We start from the raw sequence: 21,597 nt of genomic DNA on the forward strand, positions 1-21,597 counted from the left end.
TCCTTTCTGAACCAGGCCGAACGCAACGACGGAGGTTAAAACAGTTCCCACCGGTCTTATGCTTTAAAAAAAAAATGTAGTTCTCCAGTCCTATATGGGCATAGCAGTGGCCCCGTGTCGCTGGAGGGTCCAGCTGTTTCCCCAACCCGGGACGCCTGGCAGCAGCAGTATGCTTCAACCACTCCTCGACATGATCTGCAGTGCTAGCCCCGTCTTCGGAGAGACGTTATACGCTTCGGCCCCTACCGGGGCCTTGATGCGCCGACGAAATGAAGTGAACAGATCGGTTCGGGGGCCGGGGGAAATAAATAACCGCCAAGGATAGCTGAGCAACCACGCACGAACCACCCGCAGCTTAAGCTTCCGGGGTGCCAGCGAGTCCCCATTGTTTGGCTTGGCCTAAAAATATCTTCCGCTGAAACAACACGCGTCGGGCTCTTCCTTTACTCCAGCCGCGTCCTGACACCGGCCGCTTCCGCCTGCAGCCCCATAGGCGTGCAGCATGCATGCACCTTAGTTTGCGCAACGCATCGGCAGCAGGGGGAGACGGTACAACAGATGCCCGGCTCGGGCCGATGGTGAGCATGACAACGGGTGGCGAGATCGTGCCGTCGTGATTCGCCCGTCCTTCTTCGGGCAAGCTCGCTTCTACTGTGCGCTACAGCGCTCAGTAGAAGCGAGCCTATCATCTGCCGGAGAATATATCGGGAAAATGCTTTGAGATTGATTTTTGCGCACCCTATAGACCGCATCTACACTGTTTGAGCAAACGCGGCTTCAGCTGGTGGCCATTGCAAAAAACAAGAAAATGCAAAGTATTTTATTTTCTCTGAAGAAATCCCTCCACCCCAGTCGGACAACTCGTAAGGTATGCAGCCAGAGCACCACCCTCCCGCCTTGATTCCGCCCTTGCGATTTTCGGATGTATCGGCCACAGGGGCCGCCCGTTGCTGCTTGAGCCCTTCCGTGCACCAGGAGGAATTGCAATACATTGCAGTGGAAAATAGCCGAGTTTGCTACATTTAGTGAAAGGGGGGGGGGGGGGGGTTAAATAACAAGACCGTTTAGGTCATTCAACACTTCTTAAAAAAAGAAAAAAAGAGGCTGACTCCAACATCACATCCAGACGGCAGGTATCCAATAGATCCTTCTCGTCCATGCTGTATGTAATACTGGATGTAGCGCAGTGCCACATTTGAATGCAGAGAGCTGAGTTTATCGCAGCACGTGAAGAAACCAGGTTCCTGCAACGCGCCTGATGCCTTCCTATGCTCTTCACACTTTGTAGTTGTCGGAAAGTGTTCTACGCTACAGCATACGCCCTCACACAGCCTACTGCAAGGGGCCCGGTTAACATTCCCTGAATAATGAGCTAATTTTACGCGAATAATGCGATACATTTCGCTACTGTCGCAAGGCCGCCACAGCTATTCCGTTCATTGCTTCAATTCGCTTTGTTTAGCCGCCCAAAACATTCCAACGTCCTCGCAGTTTTTTCCGCGCTGTAACGGAAGCATGCGAAGCGTCAATGGAGCGGGAGATTGCAGCCGTACAAGCGCGCCGATAGCGGCTGCTGCCGCACGTAGTACGTGGTGGCGCGCCATGGCAACGGCCTCGGGAATGCGGCCCTGCATCGGCCGCGGACGCCGCGAATCATGCGATCCTCTGGCATGCTCTCTGCAGGTCGGGACTGTTTTTCTTTAGTGGGAGAAAGAGAGAGAGAGCGCGCGCGCGTGTGTGTGTGTGTGTGTGTGTGTGTGGTGTGTGTGCGTGCGTGCGTGCGTGCGTGCGTGCGTGTGTGTGTGCGTGTGTGTGTGTGTGTGTGTGTGTGTGTGTGTGTGTGTGTGTGTGTGTGTGTGTGTGTGTGTGTGTGTGTGTGTGTGTGTGTGTGTGTGTGTGTGTGTGTGTGTGTGTGTGTGTGTGTGTGCGCGTGCGTGCGTGCGTGCGTGCGTGCGTGCGTGCGTGCGTGCGTGCGTGCGTGCGTGCGTGTGTGTGTGTGTGTGTGTGTGTGTGTGTGTGTGTGTGTGTGTGTGTGTGTGTGTGTGTGTGTGTGTGTGTGTGTGTGTGAGAGAGAGAGAGAGAGAGAGAGAGGGAGAGCTCCATCGCTCTGTGAACCAAAGCCTTCTCCCCTCATGACTTAAATATGCTCTAATACCATGTAATCAGTTAAGGGCAGTCTACTTCTACCAAATTAGCCGTTTCCAAAATGTGGCTGTTCAGCACTGATCTATAGAGACCCTTCAAGAAGCAACAGAAGGGAAGACAACAGCGTCCGCGTGTGTAATGATGCATATCGTGAGTCATCGTTTTCTTCATTAGTTTCTTTCATGCCTTCAGCCTTTCTTAATTTATTTCACTTTTATTGCTGTTCTGTTGTTCTATGGATATTTTTTATTTCAAAAGCTTCATGCCTATTATAACCACTGAACTACTCAGAGCCGCACTTTCAAGCAGCACTGCTTTAAAATTATGGAGATGAGAGCGGTATCATTTATTCGCGTTTGTGCTAGCATTCGAAACCAGCGGCTTCTGTAGAGTAGTAGAGTGCACCGGCGTCCTCACATAATTCATTTCGGGTTATATCGCTGGGGCAGGCCTCTCAGTAGGATTTTTACCGAGGTGCTGCGTAGCCTTCGCCCCAAATACAAGCAGTGATCTGCAGAACGCTACAACACTACGTGTACATGTTTTTGTCTTTTTTTTGTGTGTGTCTCTCTACCAAGCTTTGAATTCCACTTTTGAATTATGTGTGAAAAAAAAGAAAAGAAACATGGCTGCTAAAGCAAATGGGGTTCGACGCCGGTCCTCTGAGTGACCACACAGATTATTCAAACTGGAGTTTATTTTTTTATATGCCATACATGAAAATATTGCAGAAATAAGTATTGCATAAATAAATATTTGCCTAAACTTTTGACACCTGTACTGCGTATTATTTTTCTGTTTATTGCCGATGAGTGGTTGTTTAATATGGTTACTTATACCTGTACTTGTAATTTTCCTCTTTTTTTGTATACATGTACCCACCCTGCAAAAATCTCTTGTGGGATCGTAGTATTCATAAATAAATAAGGAAAGCCGCTTTTAACAGCTTTAGTAGCTCTAATACCTTGTATATTGGGGCAGAACTTTTCGGTTTAAACCGAAAAGAAAACGATAAAAGTACGCCGAATTCACTTCCCGAAATTCGGTTTTAACCGAAGAAGGTCAGTGTTTTTCAATTGCAAGGCGTAGAGCTAACTGGCTGCTGAATGCCAGTTACACTCCCTTAAAGTTGAAAATTAACTAAGTATGCAAGCCAGTCGCATGATGAGACGATGGTATTGTAGGATAAACAGCGCAGTTGTGCTAGTTGAGCTATTGCTCCGCTATAGCTTACACGCCTCTGCAGACCGGGAAGCATCATCTCCTAGCCATTTTGTAGCTAGGCACTGTTTCTTCGCTATCATCATTTGCTTAGAGCAGTTAGTCGGTTAATTAGGTTAATGAAATGCATTTAGGCCATTTAAACGAAACCACGAATGGGCGTCACGAAAGGTATGTTACGGCTACCGCGACGTTTGAGTGGCACTTCCATCGCGCCCATCGCCACACATACCACACGATGCCTCGCCCTCGCGCTAAACGCAGCGTGACAACCTAACAATAACAGGTCAACGTAGTTCTTAGAAGTAAACTTACACTTCCGTTTCTGCCTGCTGTCTATCTCATTTAGCTTATTATATTGATGAGGTAGCAATTATCTCTACAAGCACAGCTCGAAGTATTACCATTTGTAGATTAATTAGTTTGGCTTGGTTTATAGGGGTTTAACGTCCCAAAGCGACTCAGGCTATGAGAGACGTCGTAGTGAAGGGCTCCGGAAATTTAGACCACCTGGGGTTCTGTAACGTCTACTGACATCGCACAGTACACGGGCCTCCAGATACTCGCCTCCATCGAAATTCAACCTCCGCGGCCGGGATCGAACCCGCGTCTTTCGGGCCAGCAGCCGAGAGCCATAACCACTCAGTCGCTGCGGGGGCTGCAGATTAATTAATAATAAATAAATTGTTCAGAATGGCAAAATTACCAATATAGACATTAAATGACTTTTGACCGCACAGAATTGCTAGATTAAGTCGCCGAAAAAAAAGTCGATATTTCATTCGTCGAAAATAGTATTCGCCGAAAAAAAAAACGGAAAGAAGTCCACCGAATTTCAGAAAACAAAAACCGCAAAGTCCAACCCCTACTTAATACCCCGACAATAGAAAATCGCAGCGGGCATCACTCCAAATTGATATTATGAAACAGCACAGCAATGGGTGCCGTCCATGAGACGTTTCATGTCAACTTTTTCACTCTATATTGTGACAGGTTTCAGTTGTCACTCTGGCGCTTGCGATATATTGCTGGCTTCACGCATAACATTGTTGCTAGCCCAGCCGTTCGCTTTCAAAGATGAGTCTCTCCCTCTTACTTTTCGTAGCAGTGAAGCTGAGGCGGATTTATCAGAAATATTCCTGCTACGCAGGATAACGCTGTAGTGTACGCAGAGAAAAGACACTGCACAGGCATCATCAATCATAGACCAATGTGGCTCTGGCGTTTCGGTTTCAGAGCATTTGCAGCAGCTGAAAGTCGCCACTCACTTCGGCCGGAGGGCGCCGCTTAAGTAACACTCGTCATGGCATATCATCACACGCAGATTACTGCTTCAAATTTGAATAAAATTTGGCAGAGAGACTTAGGACTTCTCACGTGTGAGAAGCTCTTAAATGCAAAAGCCTTTAAGTGCTGAGGTCATGCTACGTTGCAGAATGACTATGAGTTATCACTATGACTGTGAGGCATGAGTATGCATACTTTGTACAAACTTATGCACCTATATTACATTACTTGTAAATGCTCAGTCTTGTTACGTTGCAGAATGACTATGAGTCATGACTATGAGTATGAGTCATGACTCGCATTCCTTGTACAAGCTCTATACACCTTGCCTTACTTTAAAATTGCTGAGTCATGCTACGTTGCAGAACGATTATGAGTCAAGGCTATGACGATGCGTCATGATTACGCATAGTTTTACAAACCCTCTGCACCTTGCATTACGTTACTTGCAAAGTGCTGAGTCATGATACGTTGCAGAATGACTGTGAGTCATCATTATGAGTAGCAGTCATGGCTTTCATAGGTCACTGTACTTCAGATTCCATCATTCATCACTGTATATGTTCGCTTACATGTGTTGTGACATCGTTCTGACATCCTCCGAATTTCGCGCCATCGACGGCGGACGGCGGCTTTTTTGCTAATGGGACATAATGCGTTCGCATTTAAAAAAAAACGTTAAATACACGTTTTTATTTCGAAAACATTTATAGTCCCGCGACGATAAACTGTAAAGCTGGTGACTCGGAACACTCAGTCGTTCAAACGGACAGAGCAAGGCCGCAGAAAAGCCCAGGACGGCGCTTTGGCACGGTAAGAGCGACATCTATAGGTGCTGCCTTTTCTTCTTCGTTCTTTCTTCTTTCACTTCGGTACCGTCAATAAGAGGTGACGGTTGACTTCATGCTCACAGCTGTTCATGACTCCTGCGCGGCTTCTAAACGCGCTATGATGACCTCGTCATCGCTCCGGACTTCGAACAGCTACGCGCAATGCCCACACAAAGCGCGTTTCACATGAATGGCCACGTCAGAACAGGGCGAACAAAGAACCGATAGACTTATCCAAACGGCGCCGTATGACGTAGAAATTCTGCCTGGTGCAGTGAGTGGCCTCGAGTGATTGGCGTTGTGATTGCGGACTTTCATTTGTTGCCAAAACATTCCCTGCTCGGGATAAACAGGGCCGCTGTGTTTTTGTGTTTTTTGTGCCAAGTCGATAAGAGAACGCTCATATCTGCCTATCCGGACATCTGACCTACTGGTGTTGTGATAACTAGTGGCGTAGTTGACGTAAAGTTTAGCCTTGCTAATTTTTGCTTGGAAAAACAGTATTATGTGAACCAACAGCCCTCCTGTATTTTATTTGGGTGCTTAACTGGCGTTGTTTGATTAACCACGCCATTGTGCTTTACTGGCCCTAATGACCTTGAAGGCGCCATGAAAATCCATTTATTCAAGCGCCATTACTTCGGGGTTCTTCAGTCCGATTCAGCGCACCTCTGTGGGCCTCCAAGCTCAGAACCGCTGACTTACACGGTAGTGTTATAAGGTATGACATCACTGTTCGCAAAGGTGGCATGATCGTGCAGATTCTCTTCTAAAAAGCTTGTTGAAAAGTACCGCCTATGAGCATTCATTTACCCCTCAAGGAAATTTGTTTAATTTTCTTGCTCTTCCATCTTTTTTAAAGTTTATCAAACAAATAGTTGTTCTCCGACACTTTTGGAATCCTGCTTTTAAAACCTATTGACACAGGACTGGAAATGATTTGGGTCTCGGCACATGTTGGAACTAGAAAAATTATCTTATGAGTTCTTTACAGACCTCCTGACTCTGTATCTGATTTTACTGATTCCCTGAATGAAGCCTTAGAGCAGATAACACTTAAACATCCCAAATCAATTCTTGTCCTGTGCGGAGATTTCAACTATCCTTCTATCAACTGGTTGGATTATTCTGTTAGCCATCATAATAACCGAGCCGAATGTATTTGCTTTCTCAATCTGTTGCAACTTTATCAACTAACTCAGCTGGTTCGTGAACCCACACGCAGCGATAATACCTTAGATCTAGTTTTCACCAACCATCCTGACCATGCGTCTGCTTCTGTGCTGGAGGAAATCAGCGACTACAAGATTATTCATTGCCGCTTCAGCTTGCCTCGCCCTGATAACGCAAGGATCAGCAAAGAGATACTGGATTACGCACGTGCAGATATACCTAAAATGAATAGCATTCTAACAAGCTTTGCAGCTGATTTCCGCCAGGACTTCACTAAACGTACTACGAATGAAAACTGGTGCTTATTTCGCGATAAATTAAAAGAACTTGAGAAGATATGCGTTCCCAAATTCACAATCTCAAACCGAATAAATGATCCCTGGTTCACTACCGAATGCAAAAGGTACTTAAACAGAAAAAAGAGGGTATACAGAAGAGCTACAAGAACCAATGCACCACTCGACTGGATGAAATATAAGGAAATTGCTGCGCTTACTGAAAGAAAACTCGAAGAACAGAAACAAAAATACTATAACGACACACTTCCGAAACTATTAAAAAGGGATCCCAAAAAGTTTTGGCGCACTGTAAATCCTAAAAGCAGCAACATTTTACCAGCACTAACTACAGGAGAGGGCTCGCCCTTACCGTTAGACGAGTGCGCCGAAATCTTCAACAAATCTTTTAGTGACATGTTCACAAATGAACTCCCCACTGATAATTTACCGCCCATTTCTCCAACATACATACGGTTTCAATTTGCACCTATTACTATCACAACAAATGGCGTCGCCCGCGCAATCGACAAGCTAGAACTAAAAAAGGCCCCAGGACCCGATGGGATCAGTACAAAGATTCTGAAACTAACATGTCACGAATCATCTGGTTTGCTCGTGCTGATATTTCAACAATCTCTGGATACAGGACAGCTCCCGGACGACTGGAAACAAGCACACATCATTCCCGTACACAAATCAGGAAGTAACACCGATCCAAACAACTTCAGGCCTATCTCACTTACTTGTATCTGCTGCAAACTACTAGAGCATATCTTCATTTCCCACATCATGAACCATCTGAACCTAAATAACTTACTTCTCGAGAACCAGCACGGATTCCGGCAAAACCGATCATGCCAGTCGCAACTCTTTGAGCTTGTGACTGACCTTCATCAATCCCTACACATGTCTCATCTCACAGACGCCATTTTCATTCACTTTACAAAAGCTTTTGACCGTGTTGCCCACAAACGCTTACTGCTAAAGACCCGAAATTTACAGCTCGACGACAAAACAACTACATGGATCGAGCAATTCCTAACCGATCGTTACCAGTCGGTCAAAATTGAGAACCTCATTTCTAAACCCACTCACGTATTATCCGGTGTCCCACAGGGCTCAGTATTAGGGCCATTACTTTTTCTAATTTATATAAACGACATAGCCTCTAATATTACTTCATCAATACGGCTTTTCGCAGACGACTGCGTAATATACAGGCAGATAACCACCCCGACTGATGCACTAGCTCTCCAATCAGATCTAACAGAACTAACTGAATGGTGTTCAACGTGGCAGATGGATATTAATGTCAGTAAAACTAAGCATGTGAGATTCTCTAGCGTAGCAGAAACATCACAGAATAATTACCGGTTAAATAATAGTGGAATTGACTCCGTGTCGTGTATAAAATATCTGGGAATGTTTTTCAGTCAGAACTTAATCTGGGATGCTCACATTGAATACATAACTAATAAAGCCTTTAAAAAAATTGGTCTCTTGAAACGCCGTTTACCCCTTGCGAACGCTGAAACACGGCACAGCGCTTATACAACGCTTATCAGATCATCTGTTGAATACGCTTCTGTTATATGGAACCCCTCCCACCCGATTTTTACAAATGCTCTAGAAGCAGTACAAAATAAAGCCGTCAGATTCATACTGTCATCCTACTCACGTCACCAAAGCGTATCAGCAATGGAGCAAGCCATGAATCTTCAACCTCTTGCTACACGTAGAAAGTTCGCCCGGTTGTCATTATTTCACACCTTATACTATAGCGAAACGCCATTCTCCCGAAATCATATCTTTCCTGCACCTCATGGTTCAGCTCGCCTGGATCATGCGCATAAGGTACGTCCGATTTTCGCTCGCACACTAAAATATCAGAAGTCACCGCTGGTTTTGTCAATAAATGAATGGAACTCATTGCCACCCAGCATTGTCGGCCATACTGAATTATCATCTTTTCAAACAGCTTTACTAACATTTCTGAACACGGAAAATGCGTCATAGAGCGCTGAATGATTTACCGTGTCCGTGACTTTTGGCGGTCCTTTTTTGCTTTGCCATTTCTTGTGTGCTGAAGAGCTCCGGAGCCTCTTCTATGTGCCATTGTATCTTTAGTTACTTATTTTGCCCTAATTATTACTCACTTGTTTGAACGTGTTGAATTTTGTGGTTTCAATATGTTATACTGCACTTAACCAAATGTTACCCAAACTCTGCCTTCTGTATATTTACCATCATTTGTTATGAGTTGATTTGTTATGTGTGCTTTCTTTTCATCATTCCCCCCCCCCCCCTATGTAATGCCCTCTTCTGGGTCTTTAGGGTAAATAAATAAATAAATAAATAAATAAGGCAGTGACTAATAAGTGATTAAATATGAAAGCCCAAAAGCCAATGACTCATAAGCCTAAACTTGAAGAAGTGCAAAAGTGTTCCCTTTAGCCGCAATAGCTATGACCGTTCAAGCGACGATTTACCATCCCAAACGGAAGGAAACCGTGCACACGGCCACATATTCTCACGACAGCCGACAAAACATAAGCGCTATATTACGCTACTGCCACAACGAAAATAACCTCTTGTATAGTTATCCCACCTTTAAACTCCATGATTTAAGAGTAACTCCTTTTTCACAACAAATAAACGTTTTCACCATCATATCTCCTTCATATAACAATGAACTCGTGCAACAGAGTGGCTACAAATTAAGATCCCTGGAACCTGCAAAAATTTCGCTTGTATGTCTTAGTGTTTGTTGAATGTTTCATTGCTTTCCTTCTGTGAGGAAGAGGAGCTCCAATGTCTTATTACGTTGTTTTGCTCGCTGTTCCTTGTACTTCTTGGCTTCATTTGCAAATGCTGTAATAACTGCACTTCGTGCACCAGCAGTTTTAAAAATGTATGCAGATATAATAAAAAGACATATTAGGCCCTGTATTGATATCAACGAATCAGAACGTTGCCAATAACTTTACCCTCATTTCTCCTGTTGACATGAATCCTTTTATTGGCGCAAACCTGCGCCTGCATCTTACGTCTTAATGCCCACACCATGTGGGCAGCTCGTTCTCATTTCATCAAATGCATTCATAACTTATCACCAGTTAAGTTATGCATGCTGTTCCGCCGACAATTTAATTAAGGCCTTCATTCCGAGACTTTCCCCGGCCTGAAGCAACGTGATAGCGTCTTCCAAAGAGCTTTTGATAGAATGTCAGTGAATATCAATGTCCTCTTCCACAAGTCCTCGAAGCCTTTGGGAATATATCCTCAGAAGTCTCTACTTATCGCCCGATAATGCAACACTCGAGCTATCCACCGATGTGCTGATACCATTTGCTGCATACGTTGCGCGGTCCACACGCACTGACTCTTTTTCTACGATCCCATTAGGCGAGCTGCCAAGTGATTTAACCTTAGTCTTTGCCCTCTTATAAGCGCCCTTCTCAATGTTTCGGGCCAGATGCAAAAGTAGCGCGTTTGCTTTATCGCTCTAAGTGATGACGCAGAGTCACACCTGTGTAATACCAGTTCTGGTTTCGTGTCTTGCCTGACGGATAAGTGAAAACCTCTCCCGATATGCCTCTAAGTAAAGATAATTTACGGGTTAGTAGAAGTGAAAAAAAAAACGTTCCGCTTGATAAAGCGACCGGCGGAGTCTGTTCGTTTAATTGTATACTGCAAGCATCAGTGCGCTTGAGAAAACTAGACAAGATGTGGCATATCAGGTGATATCCACACAGACGCAGCGAACTTTGCTTCCGCTTGAGCCCGCTGTCTTGGCTACGTACTTTAATAACCTTGTAAAACTCTGCCGTACGCTATAGCTGGCAGCCCATAAAATCATTTAGTCCGTCGGAGCGCCTAGCGAAGAATATTCTCGAGTTTCTCTCCAGGAGGCCCCTGTGCGAACTCCCATGAACTCAGCAAGGAGTGTTTACTGCTTCTTCCATTCGCGGAATGCGCTGTTTCTCGCCACGTTATCTTCTGGGGAAACCCAGCGGCGCGGTGTGTTATTTGGGCTTTTCTTTCCTGTAGCATGCTAGTACTTGCTAAATTTATCGGAATTTTAACGCCAGACACACTTCTGATTTCCTCTCACCAAGTGTTACTGTGCTCCACCGCCCCTTTTGTTCTGTACTTTATCTTTTTTTCCCCTTCTTTTCTTTCGTTTATACCCTCTTTCTTTTTTCTCCCTTCTTTTTCTTTGTCTGTTCATTTCTGTCTTCGTTACTTTCTTTCTCGGGAACCGATTATTCCCTTTAACTAAAACTAAATGAGACTTATTCATCGATCTTGCAGTTCCTACTCTCCCTTATGGCTCATTAAGTGGCGTTTTGTTGTTTGGTCGTAACTCCTGGCTAATGTGAGAACAGTGAATCTGAAAAGAATGAGTCCAAGCGAGCAAGGCTGACAAGTTGATGTATATCCTCTAAGTAGCATGAGAAAAGCTTTTCTCCTCTTTCTTTTTTGTTTTGCAGCGTACCCCAGTTTCTCGACAAAAGTCCTCACTGTTAAAGGCTACAAATTGGAGGGGACACTCAAGCTCTTCCTGAACTGTATGACGTGATAGCGTAAGGGGTTAATTAATGGCCACCTATGCGGAACTGAACATTTTGTTGTTTACATTCATAGATCCCTGTGAGTCCTCGTAGCACTCCTGGCGGAGTGGTGCAGCAATTAAGCGATGCGCCCCTGCCCTGCGATACAGCAGGTGCTGCCACCGGTGGGGTTTGTGCGATCCAGGTTGCTTTTCCCGAGCGACCAATCATTAGTTTAACTCCCCCCTGCCACTGTGATCAGTTTGCTTACAATCAGGTGGGCAGGTCGGGCTGACGCCACGAGATCCCGCTACCTTGATGGCCCACCTCCTTGCTTCTCCGGAATTTTTCGTTCGCAATCCCTACGACGCCGGATTTTATGCAGAACGGGAGCCTTAACGCTCTCGCGTTAAATTGTCCTGCCTCGCTGATCCACACTGTCACATCAAAATAACTAAGATCGGCAGATTAACGCTAAATGTAACTAAGGATTCGTGAAACAAAGTGTCTGGCACAGCGGTTACCCGTTAGGTCACACTGAAGGTTAAATGATTATGTAGTTGCAGGGAGAATGAGAATCTAGCGCCAAACTCACGGAGCCCGGTACGGGATCAGCGCCGCAGTGCATGAGAAAAACCTTCGGAAATTGCTCGACATACGTTAAGCGCTACCGGGCGACATAGCGGGGACCGATCCCTGGTCTGCCCCAGCTTTGCCACTTGGACACCTACCGCTGAAGCTGATGCTGAGATATTGAAACCGTACTTTGTCCCTACCAAACAAAGTTAAAACAGCTGCTTTTCATATACGGCATTCAGAAAGGCCTATGAGGAGCATATATTCCTTTTTGTAGAGGGGATTAGACTGCCAGAGTATAGCACGGCAGGAAATATGTGACCGTAGTCGAAAACCGCGTGGCTTGTGACAAAAAACATGCGACAAGACGGAACATACTGTCGGCCACAAAAGTTAACGGGGTGCGCGCTCCCGAAAAAAAAAAATTGTTGCGTTGCCTCGCGACTCAGCCGCCTGGTAATGTTTACCGGCTCAACTGCTTCGAAATATTTTTTTTTTCTAGCACACCCGCATCCCGTAAACTTTTGCGGCCAATAGTAAGTACGACGAAATTTCGCCGTGCCCTCAGTGTGCGGGCGAAGGGGGCGGAGATATGCGCGTCATTGAGGGAAGCTCCCCGACCCGTAACACGCCGTCACAAACACCACCAGCGTCCCTTTCACTAATCTTTGATACAAATGACTCTCATGGTATCAGTGAGCTTTTGGCGTCATTTCGACGCATAACTTTAATGAAAGCACGGTTTCCCGGCTTTTCTTTTTAATCATATATAGTTTTATTATGCCATAATTGATTTCTGCGAACATTCACGAGAGGCACGCGCCGCTACCTGCTCAGCTCATCGCAGATAACGAAAAGCTTCTCACACTCGGTCAGTTCATCGTATGACAAGAGCCGTGTTAACCGCTATCGATAGCCGGTAATTCTGCTTTCTTGGAACCTGATAGAGCTGCTATCGGCGTCCGATTGCACTTCGCTAATCGCCCCTCGTGTGAGTGGGAGGCGTTTCACGATGTAATCAGGTCACATGCTTCGGCAGTTTCATTTCGTATCAATCATGTGGTTGTCGCCCGAAATGCACAATCACTTTCATACTAGCCCTTTGTTGTCAAACAGACGTCATAGAGCTTTCCCGGCGCCTGCGTGCGCTTCTGAGCAAAACACGCACTTGCACCCACCCACGCTAAATACACACACGTGCATACGCGCGCGTACAAATGCACGCACAAGCATTAGTGCCGATAGGACTGTGCAAAGAACGAGCTAATGGCGTAATTTTCCGGTCAACTTTTGTGGATCGTTTTAGTTTTTCTTAACTTCGGCCACTTAGTAGAGAGCTGATAACATTTTGATGCTTATTATTCAAAAGATTATTTTTATTGTTCTAAGCGACAACAAACCAAAATCATTAAACCTTAAATTTATGAAAATCGCTGACTCGAAAATTATTCTTCTTGTAAATAAAGAGAATCGCCGGTTCATTGCCTCCGTTCACGCATCGGTTCCTTTCAGGTATAAAATAAACAAGACGGTACAGATAATTTGTAGAAAATGGCTGATTTGTTACCACTCATTAAGAAAATGTGCGCACTGAAAAAAATACACCAAGAACTATAAAATATTATCGTCAGAGCAAGAGCAAATAAAAGATCCATACGGTAAAAACACCTATCTGTAGCAAAAACAAGGAAGAGAAACATTCTAGTGATCAGCTATTGGACATCAAAGGCGATTTGCGCATCCACAAATATAACTGCGTAAGAGTTCAGAAAGAACTTATGCTTGCTTAACAAGTACTGCTGGGTGAGTCGGTTAAACGGTTTTTTTATATTTTCTTCTTGGTGTTTTTTTCGTTAAAAAAACTTTTTTTGCTGGTTGTTTTCACTGATAAATTCCGTGGAAAAAGCTGCTACTTGCCCAAATAGGTTAAATTTATGGTAAAAATGTTTCATGTTCCTTAGAACCCTTCGAGCAGCATACTTCCAACCTGTGCGAGTAAGCAAGGAGTCTGGTGTCAAAACGAAGAATGCTCAGACTGTTCAGCATGCAGCTCATGCTTTTCTGCTTAGCGCAATAGCTCACTCCTCCCAGATTGCTGAACCAGAAGTCTCAAACATAACACACTCTAGGTGTCAAAAACATTTCTTTTTTTACAAGAATGGGGCTCCCACCTGCTGTCAGATGCATTATACTTGACTTTATTTTCCGAATGTGACTTATGTGCTTGATATTCTTAAGAAAAATAATGCTGCCTAGTCGGGCTGAGTCTTTTGAGTTCATTTCGGTGAGTTTTTTACCAACTTTTTACAAACACTTGGGCCAATCTCTGTGCATCTGTGTTGTTGTTAGCGGCTCTTGATTAATAAAAATAACAATGGCAGGAAAAGATGTTGCTATCTGCGGCATCTTCCATCGAAACCTGAAGCACCTGCGCTGCGGCTAGCGGGATTAAGAGGAGAGGGAGAGGGAAACAAATGGGGGAAGCGATAATAAGAAAGTATAGGGGGTAGGTCGGCAATATACACTATGTATGAATACAGGATATGGAAATACAAGTGCATGTAGTACATTCTATGTCTGGTCTATGTCTGACGGCTGTTCTCTCATATTATGAGGGAGCTGCACGCCACGACGAAAATCAAGCTTTAGAACCAAAACGTTTTTTTTTTTCTCGTAGGCCATCAAAACAAATCTAATCAATTTTTTCCGAACTTTTCTTTCATTTTTTTTTTTTGTGAGCTTTTATCACCATTACGGGCTTTATTTGAACCGCTGAGGCCAGTTGCAAATAGTCATTGAAAACCGCAATGTATATCGGCGGCGCGAGCCACCCTAAGAGGGCACGTTTTAGCTCTAATGTGCTGTAATGCATTCGATTTTACTCTGGTTTGTAGTTCAGTGATCGTACATGTTTCTGAACGCATGCTTATGATATGAGCTTGTGCAGCCAAGCAGGGCGTTGAGGTGTCTCTCCGGATGGCGACGAGCTGGCACGGAGTTTCGAGTGAGGTGTCAATGAAAACGTCCACCGGCGAGCATTTCTAACAGCAAGACTTATAGAGACTTCAAAACTCAGACTGCCACTTCTCAGAAGTCGTACCTGCGCGCTAGCAAGTGCCTGTGAATTTCCGAAGCGAAAAGTTTCCGTTTGTTTTACAAGAGAGGATACCGCCCTCTGTTTATGATATCACTACCTGCTGTCTCATGGGCAGTAGCAAGGGTCCCGAAGCGCGATGGAGACAATCAAAAGCAGCGCTCAGAATATCGAAAGTTCAAACTCGGCGAGATAAACCACAGACAAGATGCGCTGTTTACATTTCTTTACAACGAAAGTGTGTTTTTATTCTTCCCGATATATTGGCGACCGTTCTTGGGGACCCCTTTCGTTTCGTAACAATTGCGCGGGCAACAAGCGCGAAGCTATTCAGAATGCAAGTACACACAGCCGGCACAGTGGCTCGGTGGTTATGGCGCTCGGCTGCTGACCCGAAAGACGCGGGTTCCAATCCGGCCTTGGCGGTCGAATTTCGATGGAGGAGAAATTCTAGAGGCTCGTGTGTTGTGCGATGTCAGTGCACGCTAAAGAGCCCGAGGTGGTCGAAATTATCCGGAGCCCTTTATTACGGCGTCCCTCATAGCCTGAGTCGCTTTGGGGTGTTAAACATGATAAAACCTAACCGAAATATGCAGAGACTGTACGGAGGTCATGTTGTCCTGCAGTGTAAGTGATCGATCAACATAGACTCACTCCGTATTACTGTTTGTAGTTAATAGTTCTTTACTGAGATATATAGAGGCCGTGTCCCTTTTTTTATCTTGCGCAATGCGCTGCGCGCACTCCTCCTTGTTGTCGACGACTCTTCGTTGTCTTAAGCCCACACTAAAGTGCCATCTTCTCCCCTGACGCGGTACACCGGGCAGGTATAACCAAAACAATAATTTCTCTGACGTTGCCTTCTCTGCAGTGCATAGGGCGACCCCCGAGTCATCGTAGAACCTACCCCCCCCCCCCCCCCCCCACCCCGTCTTTCCCCCTTCGAAAGCTTTTAAATATCCATCGAACTGTATCTTGAGAACTGCCCTCTCGAAGTGCGAAATAGGTTGAAATAATTGAAGGTTTTCATCGTGTGTGCTCTCAAAGAGAACGTGCTTACGCGCACCTATAGGTTAACGTGGGGCTTCAGCTTTCTGCAGACATTCAGGGTGCTATTGCCTGCACCTCACGCGTCTCTCCACTCAACCGCCACATACTTTGTTCCGTGTCTGGCCCTCCCCCCGTGAGACATTTTCTTTCCTCACTGTAATCGTTTGACAGCTTTGTTTTGATGCATGAGCATTCTCTCTGGCACTCACAGCGAGATAACGTCTCTGTCCTTGATTGTCCTGTCTGACAATTCGCGAAGCAAACAACATTTTCGTGTGGCGGCGGTGAAAAGCGGGCAGGAAATCGGTCGCAGGCTTCGGCAACAGGCTGCTTATTATGTGTAACCTGAGGTCTTCTGCGGTGCAATGCAGCTCTTGCGTCGTCGATAGCAACGCGCGCGGTTAGCGGTCGTCGGGTTCATACCGGCCGTGTCTCTCTTCCGTGCTTTATTTAACCATGATTCTGTAACTTTCGAGATTCGTGTAGTGCCTCTCCTCCGCCCATGCTAGCACAAGCACTCATGCTCCTTAAAAACTGATGAATGCACCTGTTAAAGTTGAGGAGGGTTCTGAGAGCTGTTGCACCTAGCGCCAGTCAGCTGTCGGCGGCGCTTGCCGTCGGCTTAAAAAAATTCAAAGCAGAAAAGAAACTGATAATAATGAGAGTAATCGCACCTCTACCAGTGCTACAGAAGAGAGAGTTGGCGACAAACCAGAGCTCGCGATGTTTGCATATATCCTTTGAGGCCGTCTTTGCTGAGACAAACGTCCAAGCGGTAAAAAAGAAAGGCGCAAGGAGGTGACCTACCGCATTCGACACTAAGAGCAGTGACTATAGTTCCGTTTTATTACCTTAAAGACCCCTTCCGGGGCGAAGTGACGCTGCCATTATGCCGCCTTCGGCTTCTTTTACTGTACTCGAACGCAAGCAGGGGGAGCGGTTAGGCGGTGCTACACGGTATACATCATGGCGAACGGCCCCGAATATTTTGAACTCGTCTGCGCGTGATTTCCATCCCTCGTGAACAATCCAGTCGCATCTGGCGAGCTTGGGAGGCATGACTTTCCCCGCACGCCGAACAGGAAATAATGAGGCCATGGTGTGGAGGCAATAAACGAAGGGCACTATTTAATAAAAGGAATTATTATTGCTAGATGTCCTGGTTACATGTTTCCACATGAATAGAAAATTTCATGTGAGAAAAAATTCCGTGTGTTTACCGCAAACTAGGATCAAGCGCTTTCTGCGATCACTACACAACGCACTGTAGGAGAAGCTTGTTTACTTTGAAAGCGTTTTTCGTTAAATTAAATACCATTACCTATTTGCGAGTCAAACCAAGAGCTCGATTTAACTACTAATTATTTTCGAAGTGTTTTTGTACCCAGCTGCGGTCGAGCGATAACAAGAACGAGAGAATCGCCGATAAAAATCCGAACTTCTACGAGTCAGAACAAACGCCCTTTCCGCCACTCGAAACACAGTACACATGCGTATCGCAGTCAATGTCGTCACTGCATTGCAGCCGTAAGATTCGTTTCTGTCTTTGCAACTGCAATGACTGTGCACTCAAAGTGTTCTCGTTTCCCGGCAATAGCATCAGCAACGCCTCGATTATATATCGTCGACGCATACACGATGTTTGTAACACCGTCTAACCTCGTTACACCAGGGGGAGAAAATGAATCTGAAAGTGAGTAAAAAATGGCCGCAGCAACCTAAAAGCTGCAATATTTGCTTGTCGTCAGTTTTCTCAGGCGCCTCATAGGCATCAACTTTCTATTCAGCCTAGAGGACATTGCCATCCTGCCCAAAAGTGTCTTAGTCCTTGTAGCAAGCAGCTGCACAATGACTGGCAATTCTACACACACAAACTTTTTCACGGTCACCAGCGACACGCCAGCATACCCCAACCAAATGTGCTTATCTGATATCACTTTTACGCCTGCATTTTTTTCTTTTTCTTCTTCCTGCTCGATGCGAAGCCCTGAAAGGAAGTGCGTTTTCGTTTTGCTGAGTAGCACCTCATTGTTTACTCGAACTTCAATGGCAGACACAGAGCGAGCTCAAAACGATCAGCAGCTTAAAGTCATGTAGGTTACATGCATGCAACACTATAACAGCTGGCTTTTTTTATATTACCGCAAGGTTCTATGAACGCTGGCGTAACTTTATTTCTAAAATTCCTTTCCCGCCACGAGTCGAGATTTTGTTTCATCTACGCTTTCTACTGGAGTCGCAGGCGGCAGTAAAAATACAGCAAGCAAACAAATGCCTTAATAGCGTGTGCCTTTTACCCACCGATACACAAGTTTCATGCGTTTCAACTCACTTCTCTCCCTCTTTGTCGACGTCATCTTTATTGCTTCCTCCTATCTCACCAAGACTTGATTGCGCCTTACCTCGCTATATAGAAAGGGTAAATTGCAAAGCTCATCCGCTCTGTTATCTCTAGCGCATGCGATAAGCCTTCAAGTAAGTCACCGGCAGCTCCTGACCAGTTCTGTCCGGTTCATGAGTGGCTGATAAAATCCGCACGTTCTGTGCCAGATAGGCTGGGCACGCCATAATAATTTTAGCGAGAATGCGACTTACCTGCTCTACACGAATCGACCTGCATGAATCTGCAGGTCGATTCGTTTTTTTCAAGCTGAGTGAAAGCCAATGATAAAGGTGCCTACGTCTAGCAGCGAACAGAGGCGCAAGAAAATGTAGTGCCCAACAATCTAATATTAGAGCAGTTTTACAAAACATTAGTGTTAACGAAGTGTCCTTAATTCTTCAGGTGGGTCCAACATTAGGTAGTCAAAGGAGGTATAAACATTCATGGATACTTCTTGCTTATATTCACTTAAACCTATTGAAACAGCTTAAACTTAAGGTGAGGAGACTGCAAGATACTACGATATCACCGCACAATATTCATGAATCAAGTTACTTCACCGTGAAAGATATATTCTGAATGTACTATATAAACGGGGAATGCAAGCTCATTATTTAAGCGTGTATATTCGTTCAGTACTTATATTTGCCCCGATGGTGGAAAAAGTTGGCAAAGTGTTAAGATTACGACCGTGCAACATCAGCCTTGCGCTGGAAATCGATAGCTTGGGAATTCTATATAAATGGCTTTCCGACTGTGCGAAAGCCCATGCATGCTGTGCGATCATTTTACCACATTCGATCCTATGGAACAAGAAAACGCCAGTGGGGCAGTGTGGTGCTCTTGAAGAACCATGCTTCATGTTTCTTACTTATAAAACGGTTGCCATATCCCAAGGTTGAGGAAAGAACTCAGCATGAAATGCTTGGGTGCACATGACACTGATACGTTGCATCGACTTTGTGCAGCAACGATAGACTGGACGCGTGTTCATGTTCCTCCCGGTACAGCAGGCAGCCTCGGTGGATCAGAAGTTAAGCGAAAAATCAGATATGGCAGCAACTGACTGACATGACAGGCTAACAGTACGACTGAACACTTAACCGCAATTAAAACTGAAAACGAAATGTTTCATGTTTCAGGCCCTGAGCGGCATTCGGTGGCGATGAGGAGGAAACTTTCGTATTTGGGAGGTGTATGCAATGTTGCGGCTGCCCCCATTAGGCACAAACACTACATCTTTATGCGCCGTTGGACCCACAGGTGACATCACTACCTATTATTGTCGTCATCAAAACCACTGTTTTCCTCGCCGCCATTGAGTCCGGCGACCAAGTCACCGCCTCAAAGCCTTTCGTCTTATAGAAATGTGCTCCCACTATGCCAATGACTCTGCTGTCCAAGACGCTGATTTCAGTGCAAATAAAGGCTTTTCTAAGACGCTTTCGAAATATACACACAACTCTCGGTATTCTAGCGGTCTCCGCTTTCATTCGTAGTTCTCCCGAACGCTGACTGGCGTAGCTGACGCCGCCTAAGTACAGTTTAGGCTTAAAAATTCCTTCCTGACGTTTGTGTGTAAAAGTAGCAAAAGCAAAAAAAAAGGAACTTCATTTCATTTAATTTTATTTCCTTAAAGGTCCCATGACTGGGGTGTTACATAAGGGGTGGGAACTAATAATAAAAAAGCAATCTTACATTTGTACATAATTCTTTTTACATTTTCAATGAACTTTGATGAACACTTCTTGGAAAAAGGTTATTTCGACGATTCCGGTTATTTTCCGCAAGTTTCGCTGCTTCCTTTTTGAAATGTTTTCGCCAAAGGTACATATTAATGTAGTTCCCGTCACAGTTATTATCGTTAGCATTATTTCCTGCCGTGCAGCGGAATAATTCAAAGATAAATAACCGTTCGCAGGTAAAACATAAAACGGAATCATGTTTGATCCAGCCTTCCACCCACATCTTCTCCTCCTCTGGAAACTTGATGTTTCAATAACCCTGAAGCCTTGTGGTGTTTCAAAACTTCCTTCATGCAGACCACCATTTTCAAAGCCTATCGTGGCCCAGAGGTTGAATACGCGGAGAGGGGGCCGACCTGGCTACAATCCGCCCACTAGACGAGCTACGGATACGCAGGTCTCGAGCTACGCGCAGAGCTACGCGTGGGTGCCTCGCTATCGGGCTCGCAGGATTCCCCCCCCCCCCCCCCCCCCCCCCGATAACAGCCTTGCACGCGCTACAACTAACCGCCGCTCGCGTGATGGAGTGTGCCGCCGCGCGTGGCGTACGGACGTCCGAATGGGCGCTTTCCTCACGGCTGGCGCAACGGAAAATGAGCCGCGGGCAACGCTGTGCGGCCGGTGCCGATTGAAGCGCCAGAACAGGGGGAAGTGGCGCCGCCCGTACTCACCACGTGGCGCCACCCACCAACCCGCACCTACGCAGTCGCCCAAGCCTCATCAAAAACTGATGAATGACACTGTTACAAGGGGGCACAGTTTTGGGAACGGGTGAACGGGGCGCCAGTCAGGGTCTGACGGCGTCTGCCATCGGGGCGGAAAAATATGCCAAGTTAAACAATTGTTAGGAGTGACAGCCACCACGCATGCAAAATCAAAAAGAAAATTCGGGGGCACTTAAGCTCCGCCTTAAGGGTATGACGCGACAGCGTTAATAGCTCCCTTCAGCGGTCTGTGGTCCCCTTTGCATATTACATTGCAGACACGGACACTGCCGGACAAGACACACAAGGCGTCCCATTAACCAAGTCGAACGAACGTGCCTCGGAGGCCTTAAAGAAGAAAAAAAAAGCCTGGGAGGCCTAAGGGTATCGTGTCTAGCTAACTCGGTTTCCCAGGGGCACGGGTTCGATTCTAGTCTCATCCCAATTTTCTTTTAAGTGCAATTAATTTACTTTACATTCTTACATGTCACAGTGACGTTTGAGTTATGTCGCGACCTTGTATTCAGAATTTATGTAATTTATTAATCACTTTTCAAA

The 21,597-nt window shown here is 45.5% G+C and overlaps 1 protein-coding gene across 5 annotated transcripts in view; it reads left to right on the top strand.

Annotated features, from left to right (window-relative positions):
* The window catches only part of LOC144114127 (uncharacterized), a 93,328-nt gene that overhangs the window by 49,379 nt on the left and 22,352 nt on the right, over positions 1-21,597 (top strand). Inside the window, exon 1 of one of the 5 annotated variants that reach the window (XM_077647639.1) lies at positions 1,791-2,295. The exons of the other annotated variants lie outside the window; for them this stretch is intronic. The gene's annotated coding sequence lies outside the window, so the exon portion shown is untranslated. Of the gene's footprint in view, positions 1-1,790; positions 2,296-21,597 lie in introns of those variants that run through there. 5 annotated transcript variants of the gene reach the window in all.

This window comes from Amblyomma americanum, chromosome 1, assembly GCF_052857255.1.
Source record: "Amblyomma americanum isolate KBUSLIRL-KWMA chromosome 1, ASM5285725v1, whole genome shotgun sequence".
Taxonomy (NCBI): domain Eukaryota; kingdom Metazoa; phylum Arthropoda; class Arachnida; order Ixodida; family Ixodidae; genus Amblyomma; species Amblyomma americanum.